At 42.4% G+C, this 13,215-nt stretch overlaps 1 protein-coding gene across 1 annotated transcript in view; it reads right to left on the bottom strand.

Annotated features, from left to right (window-relative positions):
• LIMD2 (LIM domain containing 2) overlaps positions 1-13,215 on the bottom strand; it is an 88,259-nt gene that overhangs the window by 24,948 nt on the left and 50,096 nt on the right. The window lies entirely within an intron of this gene.

Below are 13,215 nucleotides of genomic sequence, written 5' to 3'. Positions count from 1 at the left end.
TAATCCCTAGTTATTTTATAAAACTGTACATTCACAAAAATGGGGAGATTAATATAATAGTATTAATATATTTAAAGGACAATACTGTAGGAAAAAAAATATATCTATACACATACATACAGTGCACACTGTATATATATATATATATATATATATATATATATATATATATATACACACACATACACACACACATACACACAGTAGATGGGAACTGCGGTCTGCATGTTGTATATACAGAAAGGCCAGCGAATGCTTTGGTTTCTATGGTGACCATGTGGATGCTCCCATTATCCAGAGCCAGTTACTATGGAGACAGAGGGAGGTACAGCATAGACAGGTGAATGGGTATGGAAGGGAAAACAGACTAAAGGGGAGTAGAAATGAAGGACAGAGAGGATCACATTGTAAATACAGTATGTTGCAATTTATCAAGTAACATAAAAAGGGACTGGACATAGGCGGCTCATGGCCATTTAGCAGCGGTGGACTACAACACTGGCAGCCTATGCTGGTACTTGTATTACCACAAAAGCTGCAGAGCCACAGTATGGCTCAGCTTGGATTCAGGCAGAGACGTTACATGACCAAGGATATAAACTTGCCCATGTCCTCCAAAACATGTTCTGTATTTCTGCATGTCACAGACATTGGATCAAATAATAATAATAATAGCTACAATGTTAAAAGCAATACAACATAAAGGAAGAACTACCATTATGGACAAGGTATGACATCACTAGCGTGTATGATTTTGAGGATATGTAAGAACGTGAGGTCAGTTATCAATGACTGCATATCCCCCCACTTCTGTATTTTCTAATCTGCTATGCCCAAGGGTGCCAAATCCAGGAAGGGGTCAAAACCCAGAATAATCACAGCCAATTACCAATTCTCATAAATAACTACAGTACCCAATAGATACAAATATAGCCACACACCTCGGAGGTCCTCCATGTCCATGACATGCATGGCAAAAGGCGAGCATTCATTCCCACAACTCTTTAAGAAGCATTAGCCAGCGTACAGCTAATCAGAGTTGTGGATGAAACTTGCTGCGTCAAGTGGGCACTAGAGGCCATGGACTTGATTCTGGTTCATTTGCAAAAGCAAATTCTCTCTCTCATGGACAAAACCATGTGCACTGTGTAAAAATAAAGCAGCTAGTACCCTGCACAGAAAATAACACCCAAATGTAACGTTACATCAGCCTCACCTGCAGTGCACATGGTTTTGTCCATTGAGAGATAATTTGCTTTTGCAAGTGAACCAGAATGAGGCCCCATAGTACAATCCTGATGTGCATAGCTATATCTGTAGAACAAAATGCTTTAATACAGGCCTTGACAAGTACCAGGGCCCCTAGATTTTGCTGCCTGGCGACCAAATTACGCAGGGATCCTCATCAGCCCCAGCGGAGATTTGTGGGTGTGCATGTATTGTGGTGACCATTTCATACACAGGATTGCATGTGCTCCTGTCCCACCAGGCTGGCTTGTCTGCAGTCTCCAAATTCCAGCTGCATTGAGCTTCCCGGTAAGAAGATGTGTGTGTGGCTGGGGATTGTGGCTACAGAGGGGATAGTTATGTGGCCACAGGGACGAAATGAAGAGTAATTGTTTGCCTGAAGGTGTGGCCGCAGAGAGGTGTTTTATTTTGATATACCTCCAGAGCTGTGTGACCGTAGGGGTTTGTTACCCGGGAGGGGGGGTTAGCTCATTAATGTGGCCTCTGGGGAAAGGGGTGTTGTTGTTTCTCCAGGGGTTAGCTGCACATCAAAGTGGCTCTCCATGACTGGTTTGCCAAGGGTACTGCCTTAGGGCAGTATTCAATGAGAAAAGTTCTCCGTGTTTTGTGGAGAATTTGTGCTTTGTTCGCCTTGGATGGAGCATTTTGCTCTCCGAAAGCGAGCAACCCTATTCAATGTGAAATATTCTCCGTCTTTTTAAGTGATTTTCTCCGTCTCTCTCCGTGTAGCAATTCTCCATCTTTTGATGGAGAGCTGGAATGTGAACTTTTGAACGTAAAGGTTTTTTTTTTAAATTTTGGTGTAAAAAAAAAATCAGGGTTTTTTTCCTGTGAAGGGGCATGTTATTTTTATTCATGTGCTTATAGCACATGAATATATATTTAATTTTAAAAAAAATATTTTTTTACATTTTTTTTTTTTTTTTTTTTTACACAGTGCAGCCAGCAGGGGGCCCGAGCGCTCGAGCAGCTCATTAGATATTCATATATTCACTGCAGCCGAACGTAACTATGCACGAACGGTGCAGTGAATACTGGGTCCCCCGCTGGCTATAGGGGGGTGCAGCCTGGGTCCTGGAGAGCCCCCCTCCCCTCCACAGTCCTCTGGAGCAGCCAGGGAGACTTTAATCTCTCTGGCTGCTTCCGGCTCCCTGAAAGCTCCCTGCTCCCTGCAGGGGTTAAGACTCGCCGCGAGTGGCGGCGAGTCTTAACCACATTGAATAGAGGGAGCAGGAATGGCAGCGAGCCCTCCGGAACACGGAGAGTGCATGGAGAGCTAAATAAAACGCTCTCCATGCACGGAGAACTTTTTCATTGAATACTGCCCTTAGTTGTCTGGCAATGGGGGTTGGTGGTCCGGCACCTATATTTTATAATAATTTGTAAAACCCTGCTATTCAGCAGAAAGACTAGAGTACTAGCCAGAGTAACTTTATGACATGGGAGTACCACTAAGGAGTTTCTTTGCATGGAGAGTGAGTTGCTGTAGCTTCTCAAGAGTCCCAGCTGCCAACTCTCATTATCCCCCCTAACAGGAAGCAGTCAGATGCACATGATCACACAGGGTCTTACCATCTGTGCTAGTGTGGACTCATCCATAGCGTGCTGCTGCTGCTGCTGCTGCTGCTAGAGTGACCTAGGGTAAGAATTTTTGCTAGTAAACTTTCTTTTGCTAAACAAATTTGTTTACAGTATCTGGTTTTCATAATGATTTAGCTAATGCTATAATGGTATGGAAAACAGAACATCCAGAAATATAGGTAGTACCTAAAATTTGCAGACAGTCTAGTCTTTACAATAAAATAACATTTAGTACAATGAAAACACGAGTACTGTATATGCTTATGGAAGAATTCACACAAGGTTAAATTGCATTTGGAATTTATTGCATATGCATCACATTAATCATGCATATTGTGCGGAGTAAGAAGAAAATATATATCATATCGAATATATTGTTGCAAACAAGAAACACATTTTTTGCAGACACAATATCACTAAAACGTCCCAAAATATATGGTTACTAATGTAATATAGATATATCTTACAACAAGCAGCATTTAAGCACATGCACATACATATGGTGGAATTAGACTTGGCCTTTGGGCAGATTATGACATACCCATAGACTGAGCATTCTACTGTATTATACATGATTCTAGTTTTTAACCCCTTCCCGCCCGCGGACGTACCTGTACGTCACGGCAGCGGGGTAGTTCGCGCACCTTGCCGTACAGGTACGTCCCCGCTGTGTCATGTCGCCTTGTCAAGTGACAAGGCGACATAGTATAGATGGCTGCTGTCATCAACAGCAGCCGATCGTGTCAGTGCGCCCGCGGACCAATCAGAGTGGTCCCGCCCCGCCGATCGCTGTGATTGGTCAGTCAGTCCTGACTACACCAATCACAGCCTTTCTATTGTAAAAGGGGTGTTTTGCTTCTCTTCCCGGGCTCTAACCCTCTCACTGTGTTAGAGCTTTGGAAGGAGAAGCTGTGTCAGAGCTGTGTCAGAGTTTAGGCTGTGTTTAGGCTGTGTGAAATTGCGCTGATCACCACAATACCCCTGCCTATATCACCCTCCCTGTGGTCATCTGTGCAGGGATCACCCTCCCTGTGGTCACCCCTGCCTATATCACCCTCCCTGTGGTCATCTGTGCAGGGATCACCCTCCCTGTGGTCATCTGTGCTGTGATCACCCTCCCTGTGGTCATCTGTGCTGGGATCACCCTCCCTGTGGTCATCTGTGCTGTGATCACCCTCCCTGTAGTCACCACCTAATTTTGTGTGTTGTGATCCGTATAATTTTTCTGTACCTTATCCGTACACCATAATTTTTTATGTGCGTTACTCGTACCCCATAATTTTTCTGTGCATTTGTACCCCATAATTTTTTCTGTGCGTTATTCGTACCCCATAATTTTTCTGTGCATTTGTACCCCATAATTTTTTCTGTGCGTTATTCGTACCCCATAATTTTTCGGTGCATTTGTACCCCATAATTTTTTCTGTGCGTTACTCGTACCCCATAATTTTTCGGTGCATTTGTACCCCATAATTTTTTCTGTGCGTTATTCGTACCCCATAATTTTTCGGTGCATTTGTACCCCATAATTTTTTCTGTGCGTTACTTGTACACCATAATTTTTCAGTGCATTTGTACCCCATAATTTTTCAGTGCATTCGCACACCATAATTTTTGCAGTGCATTTGCACATTGTCAGTGCTACAAAACCCCACACGTGTTGAAGCACCTCATAAATACATACACCAATAAAACTATGGCCCAACGAACATATACTGCCGAGGAGGCATACGAGTTTCTGGCCTCTGATACTGAGTCTGCTAGCGAGGATGAGACAAATTTCCGTTTGTCATCCTCTTCATCATCTAGTGACTCTGATGAACCCCCGAGGAGGCAACGCAGGACTCCCACTGCAGTAGTCGAGTCCTCTGACCCCACATGGACAACCCCTGAAAACTACGTACCCCAGGTCCCTGAGTTCACAAGGAATCCAGGAATACAATTTAATTCAGCAGGGTTCAGAGAGCTGGACTTTTTTAAAAAAAATTTTAGTGATGATTTAGTTGATCTAATGGTCACCCAGACTAATGTTTATGCCCAACAATTTATTGAGCAAAACCCCACCTCTAATTATGCCCAGCCCCGCAAGTGGACCCCTGTACATAAAAATGAAATGGTTATATTTTGGGGCCTTGTACTGTGCATGGGGCTAGTGAAGAAGCCCACGATTAGGTCCTACTGGAGCACAGACATCTTATACAATACACCAATGTTCCGTGTGGCTATGTCAAGGACCCGCTTCGAAGCGATCCTTAGGTTTCTCCATTATAGGGATAATGCACAGTGCCCACCCCGGGATGACCCCAATTATGACCGGTTATATAAACTTAGACCCCTAATAGACCATTTTAGTACCAAGTTTGCCCAGGCATACATCCCCGAGAAGCACATTTCAATAGATGAGTCCCTGGTACATTTCAAAGGGAGGCTCCAATTCCGCCAGTACCTGCCAAGTAAGAGGGCAAGGTATGGCGTGAAGATGTACAAGCTGTGTGAGAGTACATCAGGGTACACACACAAATTTAGGATATATGAAGGTAGAGACACAAAAATAGACCCCCCACAATGCCCCCCCTTACTCGGAATTAGTGGGAAGATAGTGTGGGATTTGGTGCACCCACTGCTGGACCAGGGATACCACCTGTACCTGGATAATTTCTATACCAGCGTCCCACTATTCAAAAGCCTCGCTTCCAGAAGTACTGTGGCATGCGGCACTGCACGGAAAAATAATAGAAGCCTCCCTAGGTCGCTGCTTGGGCAAACACTTAGAAGGGGCGAGAGCAGGGCATTATGCAGCGACAATGTACTGTGTGTCAAGTATAGGGACAAGAGAGATGTCCTTATCTTGACAACAGTGCATGGCCATAGCAGCACCCCTGTCCCAGTGCGGGGCACAAGTACCGAAACTACAAAACCCAACTGCATTTTGGATTATAATAGGTACATGGGGGGGGTCGACCTGTCAGATCAAGTGCTGAAGCCTTACAGTGCTATGAGAAAAACAAGGTTCTGGTATAAAAAATTAGCTGTACACATAGTACAAATGGCACTGTACAACGCATTTGTACTACATCGATGTGCAGGCCAAAGGGGGACATTCCTGGATTACCAAGAGGCAGTAATAAAGGCCCTTATTTTTGGCAACCAGGAACAGGGGGGCCCTAGTACTTCTGGAAGCGAGGCCTCGCGAATTGTACCAGGGCAACATTTTCCGAGTGAAGTCCCCCACACTGGAAAGAAAGGAAGGTCCCAGAAACGATGTAGAGTATGCTACAAAAAGGGGATAAGAAAGGACACAACTTACCATTGTGAAACCTGCCCCACACAACCAGGCTTGTGTATCAAAGATTGTTTTAAGATATATCACACTTCCCTTGAATTTTAATGTACTCCACACAGCTTGTACAAAGAGCCGCATGCCATTACCTTCCCTTCTGAGTCTTGCCATGTGTCCAAACAGAAATTTACAAACACATATATGCTATTGCCATACTCAGGAGAAAAAGCACCCCATAATATGTTACACAATTTCTCCTATTAACCCTTGTGAAAATGGCACATTTTGATCTAAAGTTACATATTAATGTAAAAAATTAGTTTTTTTTTTTATTTTCACAGCCCATAACAATTTGACAAAACACCAGTGGGGTCAAAATGCTCACTACGGCCGTAAGTGAGTTCCATGAGGGGGGCTAGTAACAAAAAGGTATCACTTGCTTGGGATTTCCACTGCACAGGTACAATATGGGCTCTGCAAATGCAACATGGCGCCCGAAAACCATTCCAGCAAACTCTATGATAAAATGGCACTCCTTCCCTTCTGAAGCCTGCTGTCTGCCCAAATAGCGTTTTACAACCATATATGGGGTATTGCCATACTCAGGAGAAATTGTGTAACAAATTTTGGGGTGCTTTTTCTACTATTGCCCTTTGTGGAAGTATAAAATTATGGGGTGAATCTACAAATTAATGGAAAAAATTACATTTTTCATTTTCACGTATCGATGCCTAACAATTTGACAAAACACCAGTGGGGTCAAAGTACTCACTATACCCATAGATGAGTTCCTTGAGGGGTGTAGTTTACAAAATGGTATCACTTGTTGGGGTTTTTGACTGCTCTGATACAACAGGGGTTCTGCAAATGCAACATGGCGCATGAAAACCATTCCAGCAAAATCTGCGCCAAAAACGCCAAATGGTGCACCTTCCCTTCTGAAGCCTGCTGTCTGCCCAAATAGCGTTTTACAACCATATATGGGGTATTGCCATACTCAGGAGAAATTGTGTAACAAATTTTGGGGTGCTTTTTCTACTATTGCCCTTTGTGGAAGTATAAAATTATGGGGTGAATCTACAAATTAATGGAAAAAATGAAATTTTTCATTTTCACGTATCGATGCCTAACAATTTGACAAAACACCAGTGGGGTCAAAGTACTCACTATACCCATAGATGAATTCCCTGAGGGGTGTAGTTTGCAAAATGGGGTCACTTGTGGGGGGGTTCCACTGTATTGGTGCTTCGGGGGTCTTGCTAATGCGACATAGCACCCACCAACATTCCACCAGAATCTGAGCTGCAAAATCCAAAAATCACTCCTTCCCGTCTGAGTCCTGCCATGCACCCAACTGGTATTTTTTGGTCACATGTGAGGCATTGCCGTACTCGGGAGAAATTGGGCCACAGATTTTGGGGTGCTTTTTCTCCTTCATTCCTTGTTAAAATGACACATTTTGAGCCAGAACTGCATTTTTGTGTAAAAAAATGTAATTTTTCATTTTCACTGCCCAGTTGTATCAAAATTGGTGAAACCCCTGGGGGTTTGAAATGTACACTATACCCCTAGATGAATTCCCTGAGGGGTGTACTTTGCAAAATGGGGTGACTTGTGGGGGGGTTCCACTGTATTGGTGCTTTGGGAGTCTTGCTAATGCAACATGGCACCCACCATTCATTCCACCGAAATCTGTGCTGCCAAATCCAAAAATCACTCCTTCCCTTCTGAGTCCTGCCATGCACCCAACTGGTATTTTTTGGTCACATGTGAGGCATTGCCGTACTCGGGAGAAATTGGGCCACAGATTTTGGGGTGCTTTTTCTCCTTCATTCCTTGTTAAAATGACACATTTTGAGCCAGAACTGCATTTTTGTGTAAAAAAAATGTAATTTTTCATTTTCACTGCCCAGTTGTATCAAAATTGGTAAAACCCCTGGGGGTTTGAAATGTACACTATACCCCTAGATGAATTCCCTGAGGGGTGTACTTTGCAAAATGGGGTGACTTGTGGGGGGGTTCCACTGTATTGGTGCTTTGGGAGTCTTGCTAATGCAACATGGCACCCACCATTCATTCCACCAAAATCTGTGCTGCCAAATCCAAAAATCACTCCTTCCCTTCTGAGTCCTGCCATGCGCCCAACTGGTATTTTTTGGTCACATGTGAGGCATTGCCGTACTCGGGAGAAATTGGGGCACAGACTTTGGGGTGCTTTGTCTCCTTCATTCCTTGTGAAAATGAAAAAATTTGAGCCAGAACTGCATGTTTGTGTAAAAAAATGTAATTTTCCATTTTCACATCCCAGTTGTACCAAAATTGGTGAAACCCCTGGGGGTTTGAAATGTACACTATACCCCTAGATGAATTCCCTGAGGGGTGTAGATTGCAAAATGGGGTGACTTGTGGGGGAGGTTCCTAACTTTTAGCACTTATGGTGCCTAGAAACCTACATGGTGCCTAAAAAAAAATCTCATAAAAAGGAGGCTCCAAAATCAAGTAGGTGCTCCTTCTATTATGAAGCCTGTGGTTTGGTCAACGTGCACACTAGGGCCACATATAGGATATTTTTGAAAACAAAAGAATTGGGGGAATCAATTTTTAGTCACATTTCTCTAGTAAAATCTACTGTATTCGTTAGAAAAATGTATTAAAATTGAAACTCTGCAAAAAAAAAAGAAATTTTGAAATTTCACCTACACTTTGTTTTAATTCCTGTGAAACACCTAAAGGGTTAACAAACTTCCAAAATGCTGTTTTGAATACTGTGAGGGGTGCAGTTTTTGAAATGGCATCATTTATGGGGGTGTCTCACATACAAGTCCCTCAAAGTCACATCAGAACTGAACTGGTCCCTAAAAAAATCAGTGTTTGAAATTTTCTTGAAAATTTGCTAGTCATATTTGAAGCCTCCTAGTGTCCAAAAAAATTAAAAGGAGGTTGAAATAATGATTGCAACATAAAGTAGACATATGGTCTTTGTTAGTTATTAACTATTTTGAGTGGTATGATTATTTGTCTCACAAGCAGAAAATGTGACATTTTGCATATTGCTAAATTTTCCATTTTTTCACGATATTTTGGTATTTTTCACAAAAAAACACAGACTGTATCGCCCAAAATTTACCACTAACTTGAAGTACAATGTTTCACGAGAAAACAATCTCAAAATCACTGGGATAAGTAAAAGCAAAAAAAAGCTATCCCCACTTAAGTGAGACATGTCAGATTTGAAAAAAAGGGCTCTGTCATGAAGGCACAAACTGGCTCTGTCATGAAGGGGTTAAAAGTAGGGAAATAGGACTAGAACCAACATCAACCAATAACACATTTGTTTATATAGGTGTATTTTTTCCTATTGCCATGGGTTAATGCTGTGTACAATTATACTACCACAGAAGTGGTCAGGTTTCATAATGCATATCATAGCGATGTGTGTGATAGTGACCTATGTCCCACTGGAGGGGCAAGGCTAGTTTTCAGATGTTAAACAGATTGTAAAAGCAGAAGTGCATGCCAGATTTATAACCGGGCAGCTAGAGCCTCCACAAATAGCTATATCACCGACATGGGGGTTTTATGGGAACTGGGGCTTCTGTATGGCATAATGTGAACTGGCATTATTTATGTATAAATGTACAATATTCAATACATTTGTGGAGCAGGGAATATGGTATAGGATTCATTCTAATAACTTCTTAGCATATTAATATTGACATCTTTATTTCTTAGCAGCATAGATGGTGTAATGGTTAGCATTACTGCCGCACAGCACTGAGGACATGGGTTTGCATAGTGTAGGATTGTATATTCTCCCCGTGCTTGCGTTGATTTCCTCCATGTACTCAGTTTTCTACCCACAATCCAAAAATATGCTGGTAGGTTAACTGGATCCCAACAAAAAATGAACCGTAGTGTAAACGTGTGCGCTTTTACATGTGGTAGGGAACAGAAGGGGTGATTCACAGGCAATTGCTGCTGTGGGAAATCGCTTGCGTATGGATCGTAGCATGCATGCGCAAGGCCAAGAAGTGACAGAAATGAGTGAGTACTGTTTTCACAATCCCCTCGCAACTTGACTGACAGGAAGCCTGGCGCTTGGGTGTGGTAACCCGGATGTTTTTGGGGCGTTTCAGGCACACAGGTGCGCCCAATCGGTTTCAGGGAGGGTATGTATTGTTAGCTGCAAACTCGATCAGCCTGTCTCTGTCGCAGAGTTGTGGAGTGGTCAAAGTTACGCACACTTGCACAGAGCAGGAAAAAAAAAATCATTTGATGGCGAGTGAGCTGCACATGAATTTGCTGATGGACAACGATCGATGATATGTTTGCAAGTCATTCGCACTCTTGCACTGGGCGGGTTTCCACTCTGGGTGGCGACTATCTGATCGCAGACCTCTGCAAAGTTACGGCAGCAATCAGGTCTAATTCATGCCTATTCAAGCTCTACTGCTATAGGGACTCATATGAATGGCCAAATATTCTCAGCAAACCGCTGTAAAATATGTGCGCTATAAAAAGAACTGGTGATAAATAGTTTGTTGACCTGTTGAACCCACACACAAGATACTACAATTACAGAAGCGTTCATGTTTTATAAGTCACTACTATACAAATCCAGCCCTGTATCCACTTCTGTGGTCACTGAAGTTCTCACTAAACACTGAATATGAAACAGGCATGCAACTCTATTAAACAAAAACAAAAAAAGAAGTATTGGTTGTTTTTATTACTGAATTAAGTTATACTTTCATGTGAAACCAATAAATCTAAAATATGTTTTATATCAAACCTATACAAGAGAGCTAGAGAATCATTTAGTGAAGCTCCAACAAGGCATCAAGAAGGTTGAACAGTGTAGCTGGTCTATAGCTGGGTATACACTAGAACGATGTGCACCCAGACGATCTGCGGGATAGGGAACCCTGCACCTGCACCGGCAAGTGCACACACACTTGCACAATGCAGGGTACAACTGTGCGATCTAACTTACCATGCTGTATTTTGCAGCATAACATTGAAAACGTACAATGGTGTAATGGTTAGCATTACTGCCTCACAGTGCTGAGGTCATGGGTTCGATTCTGACCATGGCTTTAACTGTGCAGAGTTTGTATATTCTCCCCGTACTTGCGTGGGTTTCCTCCGGGTACTCCGGTTTCCTCCCACAATCCAAAAATATACTGGTAGGATAATTGGCTCCCAACAAATTAACCCTAGAATGTCTGTGTGCGTGTACATGTGGTAGGGAATATAGATTGTAAGCTCCACTAGGGCAGGGACTGATGTGAGTGTTCAACTATCCTCTGTAAAGTGCTACGTAATATGTGTGCGCTATATAAGAAACTGCTAATAAATAATAATAAATATCTTCTGGTTAACCCTGCATCACAGCTGACGAGAAAATGTTAACACAAACAGTTACCAACAGGTGTAAATGTTGGGTGCTGAATAAGGCAACTTTCTAAAAAGAAGCTGCTTAGGAAATGAGGTACAGTCAGTTCCCTTCAAAGATAAATAAGCAACAGTTTGCAATAGCAAGAGAACCCATCGTGAAATCTCTTAAACCACAAGGCCTACAATCTTGAAACTTGGCTTCTCCTTAGGTCCTGTGTGCTTGCTAAGAAATGGTTTTACAAATGTCACTGTCCATCCACGGAAATCACAAAAAATTGGTGTGTCCCTCTCCGGAACGGTCGTAGAAATTTACACCAAACCAAATATTTTTACACATATGACTTCCAATCTGGGAACAAACACCGGGGGGGTAACACACCACCAGCACTCAGAGGCATGGGGCAGCAGTACAGAATAGATCAGGACATGCAGGATATGTCAGTGATGTGAGGAGGGGAATGGAGGAAACACGAACCCACACACAGAGTTATATACTGGTAGTAGCAGGGTCCCCCAGCAGCACAGAGTATATCAGGAGATGCACAATGTGCTGCACTATATAAGAAACTGTAAATCAATAGATTATTTCACAGAAGCACTCTTTTAATTTACCATCCCCCATCCCGTAGTGAAGCACGGGTATTCAGCTAGTACAAAAATAAATGAACTATTCCCTGAAATAAGACATTAATATAAGTCAAATGAAGGAGTAGTCAGGAATAATTTTAAATGTACAATCAACTCCTCTGTTGAAAAGTAAGATGGTTCCACATTGATAGAGGTTTCAGTTTTAGCACTTGAAATTAGTCATATGCGAGATAAAAATATTCGTGACCACGCCTTCATGTGACTTATATTACATACGGATGGTGTAATGGTTAGCATTACTGCCTCACAGCGCTGAGGTCATGGGTTCGATCCCCACCATGGCTCTAACTGTGCGGAGTTTGTATATTCTCCCCGTGCTTGCGTGGGTTTACTCCGGGTACTCCGGTTTCCTCCCACAATCCAAAAATATACAGATAGGTTAATTGGCTTCCAACAAAATTAACCCTAGAATGTCTGTGTGTGCATGTACATGTGGTAGGGAATATAGATTGTAAGCTCCACTGGGGCAGGGACTGATGTGAATGTTCAAATATTCTCTGTAAAGCGCTGCGTAATATGTATGCGCTATATAAGAAACTGTTAATAAATAAATAAATATATTTTTATATGTAATTATTTTTATATTTATACAGACAATCCTACTACTTTTCTTTTACTAGCGCGGCTTCTCTTGCAAACTGTTGTTACTAGAAAACGTTGCCTGTGACCGCAGCAGTGTGCAAATAGGGCATATACATTTAACAATATGCTGCATTAGTGCTTACAATTTGCCCAGATATCTGGCTGATATTGTTCTAGTGTGTCTAGAACCTTATGCCACTTCCCATTTCATCCTGTTGCCGTGGTGTGTAGAGAATGTGACTGGATTATTAGGAACATTTTCAAATCTGAGGTATTTTAAACAGGACTTCCCTGTACATCCCAATAACATCTTACTCTTACATTTTCATATAGTGGACACATCTTTTTGAAGCTGCACTAGTAGCTAATTATTATTATGTGTGAGAGAGAGAGAGAGAGAGAGAGAGAGAGAGAGAGAGAGAGAGAGAGAGAGAGAGAGAGAGAGAGAGAGAGAGAGAGAGAGAGAGAGAGAGAGAGAG

Source organism: Crinia signifera, chromosome 6 (assembly GCF_055691185.1).
Source record: "Crinia signifera chromosome 6, ASM5569118v1, whole genome shotgun sequence".
NCBI lineage: Eukaryota > Metazoa > Chordata > Amphibia > Anura > Myobatrachidae > Crinia > Crinia signifera.
This window is presented reverse-complemented; position numbering and strand designations above follow the sequence as displayed.